This window comes from Aphelocoma coerulescens, chromosome 2 (genome assembly GCF_041296385.1).
Source record: "Aphelocoma coerulescens isolate FSJ_1873_10779 chromosome 2, UR_Acoe_1.0, whole genome shotgun sequence".
Classification (NCBI taxonomy): Eukaryota; Metazoa; Chordata; class Aves; order Passeriformes; family Corvidae; genus Aphelocoma; species Aphelocoma coerulescens.
Window position 1 is genome coordinate 109,097 of NC_091015.1, and position 11,585 is coordinate 120,681.

At 49.4% G+C, this 11,585-nt stretch overlaps 1 long non-coding RNA gene across 1 annotated transcript; it reads right to left on the bottom strand.

Moving 5' to 3' along the window:
- Nucleotides 1–1,399: 1,399 nt before the first annotated feature.
- LOC138106081 (uncharacterized) lies at nucleotides 1,400–7,354 on the bottom strand. The gene is made up of 2 exons (XR_011148906.1): nucleotides 7,195–7,354; nucleotides 1,400–6,269 (listed from the first exon to the last, which is right to left on the bottom strand). It is a non-coding gene; the product is annotated as an uncharacterized lncRNA (long non-coding RNA).
- Between the last annotated feature and the right edge of the window lie 4,231 nt (nucleotides 7,355–11,585).

An 11,585-nucleotide genomic window follows, 5' to 3' on the forward strand; every position in this document is an offset into this window, starting at 1 on the left:
GAGAGCCCTCTAGGTGCGGCTCCTCTGTGGCACTTTACCGTGTTCTATTTTATTTCATTGGTACCTCGCGCGTTGCGCCGGGCGGGTCATTCGGGGACATGCGCCGGCTCTCACAGCGCCCCGCCCGCCGCCGCTCCCCGGGGCCCTCCCCGCTGCTCTCGGGAGATCGCACACCGCAGGCGGCCCAAGCCCCGTCCCGCCGACGGCACTCGCCACCCGCCGCCCGCCGCCGCGTTCTCCCGCTGCCTACCGGCACGAAGCGGCGCTGCCGATGACGGAGCCGATGCGCGGCTGCCACGCCGCTTTCCCCGCGCCTCAGGGCCGGCGGCTTCGGCCCCACAGGGCGGCGTCCCCGCATCCGGGCCAGCCCGCGGAGCTCCTGCCGCCGCCGCCGCCGCCCCCCGACTGAGGGGCCGCGACGCCGGCGCCCCCTTTTATACTCCGCACCCCCCTTTTCCCGCCACTGCCGCGCTGGGCTCCCCCCGCCTCAAAACCGCCCAGAAGCGCCCGAGGCGGGATATCCCCTGCCGCGGAATCTCTCCTGTACTGGAAAAGGTGCGGTAAAGAAAAAAAAAATGAACTCCGAACTTTTCACAAATGTCCCAAAAATCGAAGCTGCTGTGAGGGGCTTCGAGCTGCGCCTGGTCCCTCAGGTAACGGCGCTTTCCATTGGCTGCCGGAGTAGCCAGGGCTCCTATTGGCTGCCGCACGCTGCGACGCTTCCGATTGGCTGCTGCCCGACCCGCCGCCCCCGGGCCGCTGCTGCTGCGGGTCTCGCCAGGCGGGCTGCAGCCAGAGCAGGACACAGCGCAGCGCCAGCAGGCGTCCAGCGGTGCTCCGTGTCTGTCGGCGTCTGCACTTCAAACAGACAAATTGAATCCAAATTGCCGGCGATTTCCACCACCTGCTATTTCTCCTCTCTTTTCCTGGATAGATTTGACAGCGCTTTCTTTCCCCCCACAGAGTTGGAAAGCAAAATGCTCAGCTGCCCCTTGGCCATCTCCGCTTCCTTCCACAGCTCCAGCCTTGTCCCTCTTTCTCTCCCCCTTACTTTGCACTAGGTTCTCCCTCCTCCTTTCCCAGGCAGCTCGCAGCAGAGACATTTCACCCACCGGCACCAGCTGCTTCCTCTCACTCCGTCCCAGTTTGCCCACTTTGAACTACTGGAGCCGCCTGCCCGCGGAGCCGGACCCGCCGTGCGCCTGGGTAATGGTGGCGTGAATGATCGCAGGGATTATTGGGGTGGGCTGGGCCTGGCCAGGTGCCTGGTGCCAGCAAAACCGCTCTGTCCCTCTCCTCCTCACCCTGGGCAGGGAACAGAACACATCAGGAAAGGCCTGAGGATCGGGAGAAGGGCACAGAGAGATCACTCACCGGTCACTGGAATAAGAGACACGACTGGGGGGAATAAATTCAATTTATTGTCAAACAAATCAGAGCAAGAGAATGAGAGGCAAACCTGCAGGGGTTCAAGCCTAGGAACGAGGACTTTTTCCTTGGCAGCTCGCAGCTGCACGAGGGGGATAAAGGATCCCCCGGGGCCCCCGAGCAGCGGCTCTGCCCCCCCTCAATGGGGATGTGTCCAGACCCGCCGGTCCATCCTGGGCTTTGGGGGGCAAGAGTGGAGCAGGCGCTGAGCTGCTCCATGGAGCTTCCAGCCCCTGTTGGATCCGTCGGGGTGTGACACAGTCATTGCTGGGCGTCCGTCGGCGCTCGCAATCGTGACAGATAAATTGAGTCCAAACTGGCAGCGCCAGCTCATCTTTACTGTTCTTTTTCAATTTCTTAATGAATTAAGGGAAAACTCCCTTTAGTCACCATTTCAAAGCCTTGAATCAAGGGGAAAACGGAGGTTCCCTCTCAATTTAGACCCATAATTGATGTATAAGGAGGGTCTCCCCTAAATTTAAACCCAAATAAAAAGTGAATCAAGGGGGAGTTTTGCTCAAATTAGCCTCCTAAAATGAGGGGAAATGCAGTTTCCTCTTCAATTTCCCTCAAGAAACACCATTTTGGGGGCTTTTGGACACATTTTTCCTCTGTGAAGGTCCCTTCAAAGGAGGGTCCCCCTCGATGGAACTCTTATAATGGCACATAAAGAGGTTCTTCTCAAGGGAAGCCCTTTAAAACCAGGGACGGTGGTGTTTTGCCCTCAATTGTAACCTTAAGATTATGAAAATGGGGTGGTTTCCCTCAATTCTAATCCATCAAACAGCACCATAAATGCTTTCTTCTTCCATTTAGATACGAAAATAATGGAAAACAGTGATTCCCCGCCAACTGAGATACAGAATCATGAAAACGTTGTGTGTTCCTTCAACTGAGACCCTCCAAATCGTAGATGAAGTGGGATCCTCCTAAGTGCAAGCACAATTAAAGAAATGGAGTGTTTTCCCCTCAATTTAAATTCTTTTTCTTCTCGTAACCCCCCCCCCACCCCCCTTTTTTGGGGGGGGGGTGGGGGCGAGGCACTGGGAGCACTTCCTCCTCCTCACTGGTCGCACTTGGGGCTGCTGCACATTGGAGAGTGGTGGGAAGTCTCCTTCCAGTTCCCTCCCAGCGTTCCCAGTATCTCTTCCAGTGCTCCCACTGGCAAAACACTGGGGGGCACTGCATGGTCTGATGATGGAGGGGTGCATTGTCGAGGATCACAGAGGGGCCCGGGGGGTCCCAGGCGTCCTTGAGGGGGTTCCAGATTCAGCAGTAGGATTTTTCGGACTATGAGTGAGCTATGTGGCCTTTGGAGGTGTCCCTTCCTGTCCTGCTCACAACAGAGCAGCTCAGAGGTGATTTCGCTCCTGAGCATTTCAATTTAGGCCCCCAAAGAGAGGAGGAGCTGCTGCCCACATTACGCCTTACAGCTCTGCCAAGGGGCATCTAACCCCATGTGTGCTCAGGAGGTGGGGATGCAAACCCCAAATCCCATCTCCGCCTCCCTCTGCAGTCCTTCAAGGGGTTCCTCTAGTCTGGAAAACCAGTCCCGTAACTACAGTAAACCCAGAGTCTCCTGAGTGAGAAACCACGTACTGGTAATTCCTCTGCAACAGCTTCATCCCACCTCCAGCAGCCCCTGGGAAGTTGCAGGCAAGAACACCTAACCTGGTAAGCAACTCCAATTCTTGGCAGATTTCCAGGGAAATGCAAAAACATTTCAAAGTATTTTTTCAAAACATCTGCTTTTGTCCTTTAATGCAAAGTAGTGATTCCATACCAATCCTAAGAAGAAGGCCCAGAGAAGACCTTGTTCTCTACAACTCCCTGACAGGAGGGTGTAGCCAGGTGAGGATTGGCTGCTTCTCCCAGGCAACCAGTAACAGGACAAGAGGAAATGGCCTCAAGCCGCACCAGGGTTGGGCATCAAGAGGACTTTCTTCCTGGAAAGGGTGGTCAGGCCTTGGCAGGGGCTGCCCAGGGAGGTTTGGACTCCCCGTTCCTGGAGGTGTCCGAGGAACACCTGGACATGGCACTCAGTGCTCTGGGCTGGGTGACAAGGTAGGGATTGGGCACACGTTGGACTCGATGACCTTAGAGGGCTTTTCCAACCTCAATGGTTCTGTGATTCTCATTATTCCAAATTCATTTGCAAAAGCTCTCACATCTCTAGTCACACCTTAGCAGGTGTGTAGGCCCAGGCTCATACATTTGAGAGATTTACTGCCTCCAGTGGGATGTACACTGCAATTTCAGGAAGAAAAAAACAGACTTCAGCCATTACGAGAGAAAACTTTCCAAAAGCATTCCCTGGAGAGACATCCTGAAGGAAGGTGTCTCCCCCTCTTCTGACCATAGAGGGAGCTGAGTCTCCAGTGTTAATTCTAAAACTTTCAAGCTCCAAGTCTGACTCCCAGAAATTTTATTGGCCCCGCTTCCCAGCACAATACTCAGACCTCACACGTCGAGGAAAAAAGCAGTGCAGATTAAATAATTAATGCTTCTGGGTACTGTTCTCCCTCTAAACTACACACAATCCCAAAGGAACAAAACCCTTAAAGAAGATGGATTGCTCTTGCTAGCATGAGGAGAAATCTGACAGGGATATACTTCTTCATTCTGCCAAGGCTTTGTCAAACACCTCAGCTCCTGCACTTCAGGGAATAAGAAGTGGCTTATAAGAAGTGACTTTTATGTCAGTGAGCATGTTATTATGGATTAATCTCGCACTGGAAAACAGTCTTCATACCCTACTGCATCACCCAAAGAGTCTGGAAGTTGCTGCCTAGTGAGCTCCTGAGTTGTATCTTCCTTGTCAATCTTATCAGCCCCTTGTTTGATCGTAAAAACGTAAACAAAATGCAGCAAGCATTGGTCCAACGGCTCAGAACTTGCATATCTCTTCCAAAGAGAGGGAGAAAAAAGAGTGTTTCTCCCAAATCACAGAGTTTAAAAGTTCATGTTATCTACATATATTTTTAAAAGAAAAAGAGGAACAGTAAAATATCAGTTACTGTGCCAGTGGTGCTCCACTCTATTTCTGTTCTCTTCTTCCACTTGTAGTATCTAAGAATACTTTAAAACCAGCCAACCAACCAAAACAACAACAAAAAACCAACGTTGAATTGAAGCTGAACAAGAAGCAATCTGGCTGCTGGCTTGTGGGCACTCCACTGCCTGAGTTCCAGTAAGGGAGTTTATCCTCTCCGCAGTTTTGAGCCAGATCCCAAAGTACTGAACATCAGCTTTTAGCTTTTTTAAGATTTTAACTCTAAGAAAAGCTGCTGGGGAGGGCCATGCTCCAGGCACATCCACGGGATTTCACCTGTGCAGCTCTCTAAGCTGAACTTGTGTCTTTTCCTCTACCTTGCTAGGCTTAGCTCATGCATTTCTGTAGGGGAAGGCCCTGCACTGATCAAAGCATGTACTGACCTCAGATAAACAGCTTCTGTCAGTGTGGATCTATCCTAAATGGACCATTTCCCAAAGTAATTCAAGTGCCTGAATTTCACTTACTCAAAACTGCTTTTAAAGAAACCTGGTTTAACACACTCCATTTCTAAGCAACTACTGGGCAGCGCTCCTTCACTCCCTGTCAGTGTTATTCTCTGACCCTTGGAGAAAGGCTTTAAAGCAACAAAGGGCTTCTTAAGCACCAATAACTTACTCAGTCAAGAATTCAAATCAATAGCAAGGGCAGAGCCTGACTTCAAAACTATTTTAAAACAGAATTTAAAAACAGTTGCATTGCCAATTGACAAGATTAGAAAGGTTTCCTTAGCAGTTGTGATTACAAAATAATGAACTGTGCAGGGAGAGGACGGAGCATGGAGCAGGTGGGGGGAGGGGGGAAGAAGGGGGAAACCTTCATTTGCACTGTGGGTTTTTAACCATCATGGTCACATCTCAAGGACTTGCAGAAACCAGTCTAATCTCAAAAAAGGAAAAGCTTCCTGGATATTTTTCATTTCAGTAAGAGCCTAAGGAAGCCCTCAGCAGCAGGAGATTGGAATAACTGCAATCCCTTGAGCAAAGGGAGCAGGGTGTGCTCCTCAAAGCCAGACCTTCATCCACAGCACCCAGAAGGTAGCAAAACAAGGATACAACAAAGCCTTAAGTGGGGAATGGGTTATCAAGGGTTTTATAAGGAAAGAACGAGGTCTGAAAAACAGGACCTGGAGGGTGAGAGAGGAAAGAAATAGCGAGATAGCTGAGGCCTCTTGGAAAAAAAAAAAGGGGGAAAAGGTCGGGATTAAATTCTAACTCAGCTGGAGCTGATCTTAAATGTAATAGGGGGAAATTGCAGCAAGAGGAGACTTCTTTATAGCAGCAAAGTACTGGGATAAATTCACTATAGAAACGGAGAAATCTTTATCAGCAGCAGCTCTCTGCAAAGAGGTCAGGCATCCATTCCTCATGGCAAAGCAGGGCACAGGGAATTGGGCCAGACAACCTCCCCAGGTTGATCCCAGCCCTAATTTCAAAAAATTGCACAAAAATGTAATTGTGCATTAACACAGCAAAGTCTTCTTTCCAGCTTACCAGGCATTGAGATGCAAACCCAGCTCCTACCACTGTGCTGTGCTCAGACTCTCCCCCCCTTTCCCCGACCCAATCTCCCGAGCAACCAACAGCTTGCAAGGAGCCAGCACCCCTGGAATTTCACACTCAGCATCTCTTCCAAGCTCAACAGGTGAACAAACAGGTACTCCAACACCTCCTTCCTTTGTACTTCGGGCAGCACAGACCCACTGGGAGAAACTGGAATCCAAGGGCAGATGTAAACATGGGACTCCCGCTTGCCACTGTCTCCACCCGTTCTCCAGCTCAGCCCTGGGCTGGGAAACAAAAGACAACAAACATTTAAAAAACATCCTTGAGGTGTCTTGAGGATGCCCAGGCCTGGAAGAAAGACCTTCCCATCACCCTCTTGGCCTTTTCCCACTCTGAAGAACTGTGGAAATGCACATCCACACCCAAGCTGGACAGCCTGGGATGTTTTCTGCACACCAAACGCCACAGTCCCGAGCACCAGGAGCCTGAAGATGCCCTGGATTGCAATTCACAGCATCAGTGAACCCTGCACAGGACAACCAAGTCGTTTGTGTGCAGAAGAAATAAAAGCTGCTATTTTTAGTAGTTAAAATACTCGTGGGAGTTATTGGCTGCTTACACCCGTGGGCTTCATAGGGCCTCCCATACTTACGGATTTATCAGAAGGAGCAGTTTCAAGTTCCTTCCTTTTGGAGCCCAACTCCAAATGGGAAACTTCTCACGAGTGCTCTTGAGAGAGTCAAGTGGAACTTCAAAGGAGCTCAGGAAAGCGACTCCCTCCCCTGAGTCCTGTCTCACCTGCCCGAGCACCCAGTGCTTTTATACCACCTCTCTCCCTGCTTTCCACGTTCATTTAAGTGTAAGAAACCTGCAAGTTCTCGCTCCAGCACCAGCCGCCTCTTCCCTGCGCCCCTAAACTGCCGCACTGCTCAGGCGCTGCTCCCCTCGGTTGCGCTGCCCCTTTGCCACGGGGCCGAGCTGGGACAAACTCCCGCTTTTGTTTCCCAGGAAAGGCTCTGCAGGGAGGTCCCGCCGTGCCGCCCGCAAGCCCCGGCCCCAGCCCCGCAGCTCCTCCCCGGCTCCGTGCCCGCGCCGGGACCGCCTTCACCCCGCGCAGCCCCCGCCGCCCGCTCCCGCCCGGCTCTGCTCCGGGGCCGCCCCCCCTCGGGTCTTTTCCCGGCACACGCCGCGTCGCCGTTCTCCGCTCACTTTCCACCTCGCTGCAGCCACAGCAACAGCCGCCCTCCTCCATTGTCACCACAACCCTCGCCCGCCGCTGCCGCAGCCGGGAACCGAACCTGGCGCTTCCAAGCCGCTCCCGGGCACCGCCGGACGGTACCCACGGAGCAACAGGAGCGGGCGGGTAAAGCCAGTGCGCATGCGCAGCGCTGCCCGGCTCCGCCCCGCCCTTCAACACCACATGACGTAACCAGGTACAGCACTGCTCGTGCGCTTCCCTTCCCACAACACCGCGCATGCTCAGCACTGTTTCCATAGCTCCCTTAATGACCACACGACAAAGGGCTTCCCCGCTGATCAGTGCGCATGCGCACCGCTCCTAGCTGCAGTACTGCTTTTCGGCCAGCAGGTGGCACCGGCGACGTGCCCAAGTCAGTGCGCATGCGTGCCTTTCTTGGCCGCAGTACCACCTTGAGCCAGCAGGCGACACCAGCGAGTCATCCAGCACTGCCCGCGCGCCTCCCTGCGGAGCGGGAATGCGGAACAGCGGCGCCCCTGCGCAGCCAACGCGCTCGGAAGCGCGAGTATTTACGGCATTAGGGGAGCAAACGCCATACCAGGATAAAGCATAAACAGGTTGCAAGACTTCTTCCAAGTTTCTCTCCAACCATTCGTACATGGAAGTCCATGATTATCCCAGTTCCTTCTGGAAAAATCAAATTATTCCTCGCGTTTTGAGTGGTCCCTGTCCAGTCCGAGCACTTGAGAAATAAATATCTGCTTCCTGTGTGCCAGGAAGAGCTTTTCTAGGTGAAAGAACTGAAAAAGACTTGGCATTGTGCATTTTTTCCTGCAAAAGGAAAGATACCTGACTCCTGATTCCTAAGACTCACTGGTGGTAACCAGGCTTTTCTTATAGACAGTGGGATATAAGAATTTAGATTCTGGACTGCCATATCCAGTGCCTGATTCATGCATACACACATTTCAGCACTCTCTTCTCCAAACACAATTCTGGGTTGCTTTGCAAACTGCCTCTGCCATGTGGTTTCCTCCAGGAGAAATTAAGGAATTTCTCCTGTCAGTTTGGATATTATGTTATCACAAATGAAAGAAAGTAAAGAAGAAATAATCCCGGTAACAGCCTTTGGGACCTGCTGGGCTGAATTTGGAAGGGGACATTCGTTACCTGCAGTGCAAATACATGAGCACCTCCAAACCAAAGCAAAGATGTCAAGTGGGGTCTGAAAGCACCAGTTTGAAAAACCTCGTTGTCATTCTTCTTTTCAGGGACTTCTGTAATCGACCCCTGAAGCTGACGAACCCCAACTGTCCCCAGTGCTCCACCCAGCCACTCTGGAACAAAACCATATTCCCAGCCAAATCGACAATCGACAGGTGGCAGAGGTCTCCTGTTCAGAAGCGCCTGGCCCGATCTGGACCTGCAATGACCTATTACACATAGTAGAAGAAACTCCATTTGATTTTTTTTTATTATTATTTAAGCAGAACCTGGGGACAAGAGCTATAGAAGTGGCATCCACCTAACTGCTACCACAGTGGAGATGGTGACTCTGTAATTCCTACACGACCTCTCAGCATCCAGGCTCTAGTTCTAGGCTGACAAGGAGAGGAGCCAGATCTCTCCAATGGAAAGGATTTATCACTTACTGAGTACGAAAATGGCTGAAGGTGGAATCTAGTGAAAAAAGGAATTCAGGTAAGAAAGATCTAAAGAGAAACAGTTCTCACCTTTGTCAAGTCCCATGAAAACCTGTAAATGTTTGCCTGTCTGTGTGTGCATTCACAAGTGAAGGGAAATCCAAACACTAGAGATCATTATCAGGAACAGAAAGAAACCAACGTACCCGTCTTTGTTAAGGCACATAAGATTAGTGCACGAGATACAAAGAAACAAAGTATTTATTGTCAAAAGCTTTTCTACGAATCACTCAGCATCATACAATGGATATGGTGGCTGCAGAGTAGAGGAAGTGGCTCTCTCCCTTCCCCCCGTTCTTTATACACGTATTTGCTCACTCTCACAAACCCACTGTTGTAATTTTTAAATGGAGTTCCTCTCTTCAGTGAGTTTGGAAAAGATGTTTACAATACAGGATCTGGCAGAACAGATACATCCTATTAAACAACAGAGCAGTTACAGAAAGGAGACCGCTTTCTTTAGTAAAAAAGAGCCTTCTTTCCCTCCTTATCTCTTTGCATTGCCATAAAAGGGTTCTCCACACAAAACCAGACCAACAATCCCCAAACACCCGATTAGTATTTTGGCAAAATTAGGAGCCCTAGGATGTCTTGATTTAGACACTAATATTTTCACTCGGCTTCCACAGGATAAGTTCTAAACAATGTGGTGTAAAAAACCTGCCAGTCGAGAGGATGTCTGCACTACGACTACAAACCCTGCTACGTCAAACAACCGAATCCCTGCTGGCAACAGTGAAAATGCTTTGACAGTGCATCTCAAAGTTACTGGCAAAACTTTTGGTTCTGTCCTTCCCCCCCACTTCCCAAGCTACACAGTGACTGAGACCGTCTCTTCCACGTGCTCTCTCTATGTCCACATGCACACAGAATGCACAGACTCACGTGGGCTGTGCTATTTCCAAGAGTACTTTGCACATTATCTTGTGCTGTGTCTTACTGGCGCTTCAGTGGCACTCTGCTCCAATTTTTCAATTTCCTTTCCTACTGTTGTATTCTTCTCTTTATTCCATAACCGAACATTTGTTTCCCCTTCAATCTCTAAGAAACATTTGATCTGATTCCCGTCTCAGGGCCAACAACCCAGAAGACTAAAAAAACTGTTTCTAATCTGCCACGTCAACACTACCGCTCCAAGATACATTTCCCTCCTACTGGTACTCCAAAATTCTTTTGAACCCTTTCCTAGTTGGATGCTATATTTTCTAACAATCTATATTATCATCTATACATTAATTACTTCTATGCAGAGAATGGTTTTTTGCAGTATGCATAGATTTGTACCGTAGCGTAGCAACTGAAGACGCTGAAACATCTTCTTGTCATCTTTTATACACACAAAAAGACAACCATCCTGAACTCAAAATAAATTTCTCATTCACAGTCTGCCATAATTACCTGCCCGTTCAGTGCCACTACTCTTAATTTTCAATGGTCAAGCAACACTTGGTCTAGTTGCTTCCAGTATTTCTCCATTATTTCTCTTCAAATAAAATTTCTCTTTGTTTTGCAAACAAGAAAGCTCTTAGCTGCACTTGTGGAACAGAGGACAGTATTTTTATCTGTCTTCACTAAAAGGCCCAAACAGCTCCTGAACAGCTCCAGGAAAAAGGCATCAAAATCTCAAACTCCAGTTTAACCAAAGGAAAGATACCTGACTCCTGATTCCTAAGACTTGCTGGTGGTAACCAGGCTTTTCTTATAGACAGTGGGATATAAGAATTTAGATTCTCGACTGCCATCTCCAGTGCCTGATTCATGCACACACACATTTCAGTACAACACTGCTGCTTAACAGAGCTTCAGCTTTCAGTGATGCGGTTGTGAACACTAGCACCACCACCACATTAGTTTTGTTAATTTGCTCTGAAAGAGACTTGGAATCAGATCCATCCAATTAATTCTACAGAGGCTCTAAAACCAGGCTGGACTCCAGTATGTTGCCAGCTGTGGCAAATGACTGATATTTCTTGCAAATATTTGCCACTTCAGCGGGAAGGCTCTCAAACCCCAGAATTCCCTGGCAGACATTCTGCAGGCTTCTATCTCAGTCCAGTGGCCTTCTCATATCCTTGCATATCTTCCTCTGCATTTCTTATTCCTGCAGACTGAACAAAGCCCCTGAATGTAGCTGCTCTGTTTGCTACATACAGACAAGAGTTTCATACATCGAGCAGCATGCACACAATGGACACAGCAGCATAACAAATATGGAAGCACAGTAGCAGATGACCCCCACTGTTTTCTCTTCATAATGCTTGCTTGTAGTCCAATTAGTGGAGTCCTAAATTAAGTAACATTTCAAGTCAATCACTGCCTCACAGCCCCTCAGTATAACCAGTTTAAGACTGCAGGATTTCACATTTTACTGTGAAAAGAGGTTTTAACACAAAAGGGAAAAATTCCAAATCAAGCCATTCCCAGTAAAAGGCCTCAGGCAATGACGTACTGCCATACTTTTTCTCACACCAACAGGTTTTGTGTGAGAGTACTGCCATCACGTAAACGCAATCAAAAGCAAATTTTCCAAGACATCTCTGAACACAACGGATGGAGTAAAAGCTATGGCACTATTAATGTGAAAACAAAGATATTAAACAAAGGTGTAAAGAGAAGACTATCTCTTCTGTGACTGAACAGAAGAAACTTTTAAGTTAAACTAAGAGAGAAATTGGCAAAGACAGCAGAAAACACAATAC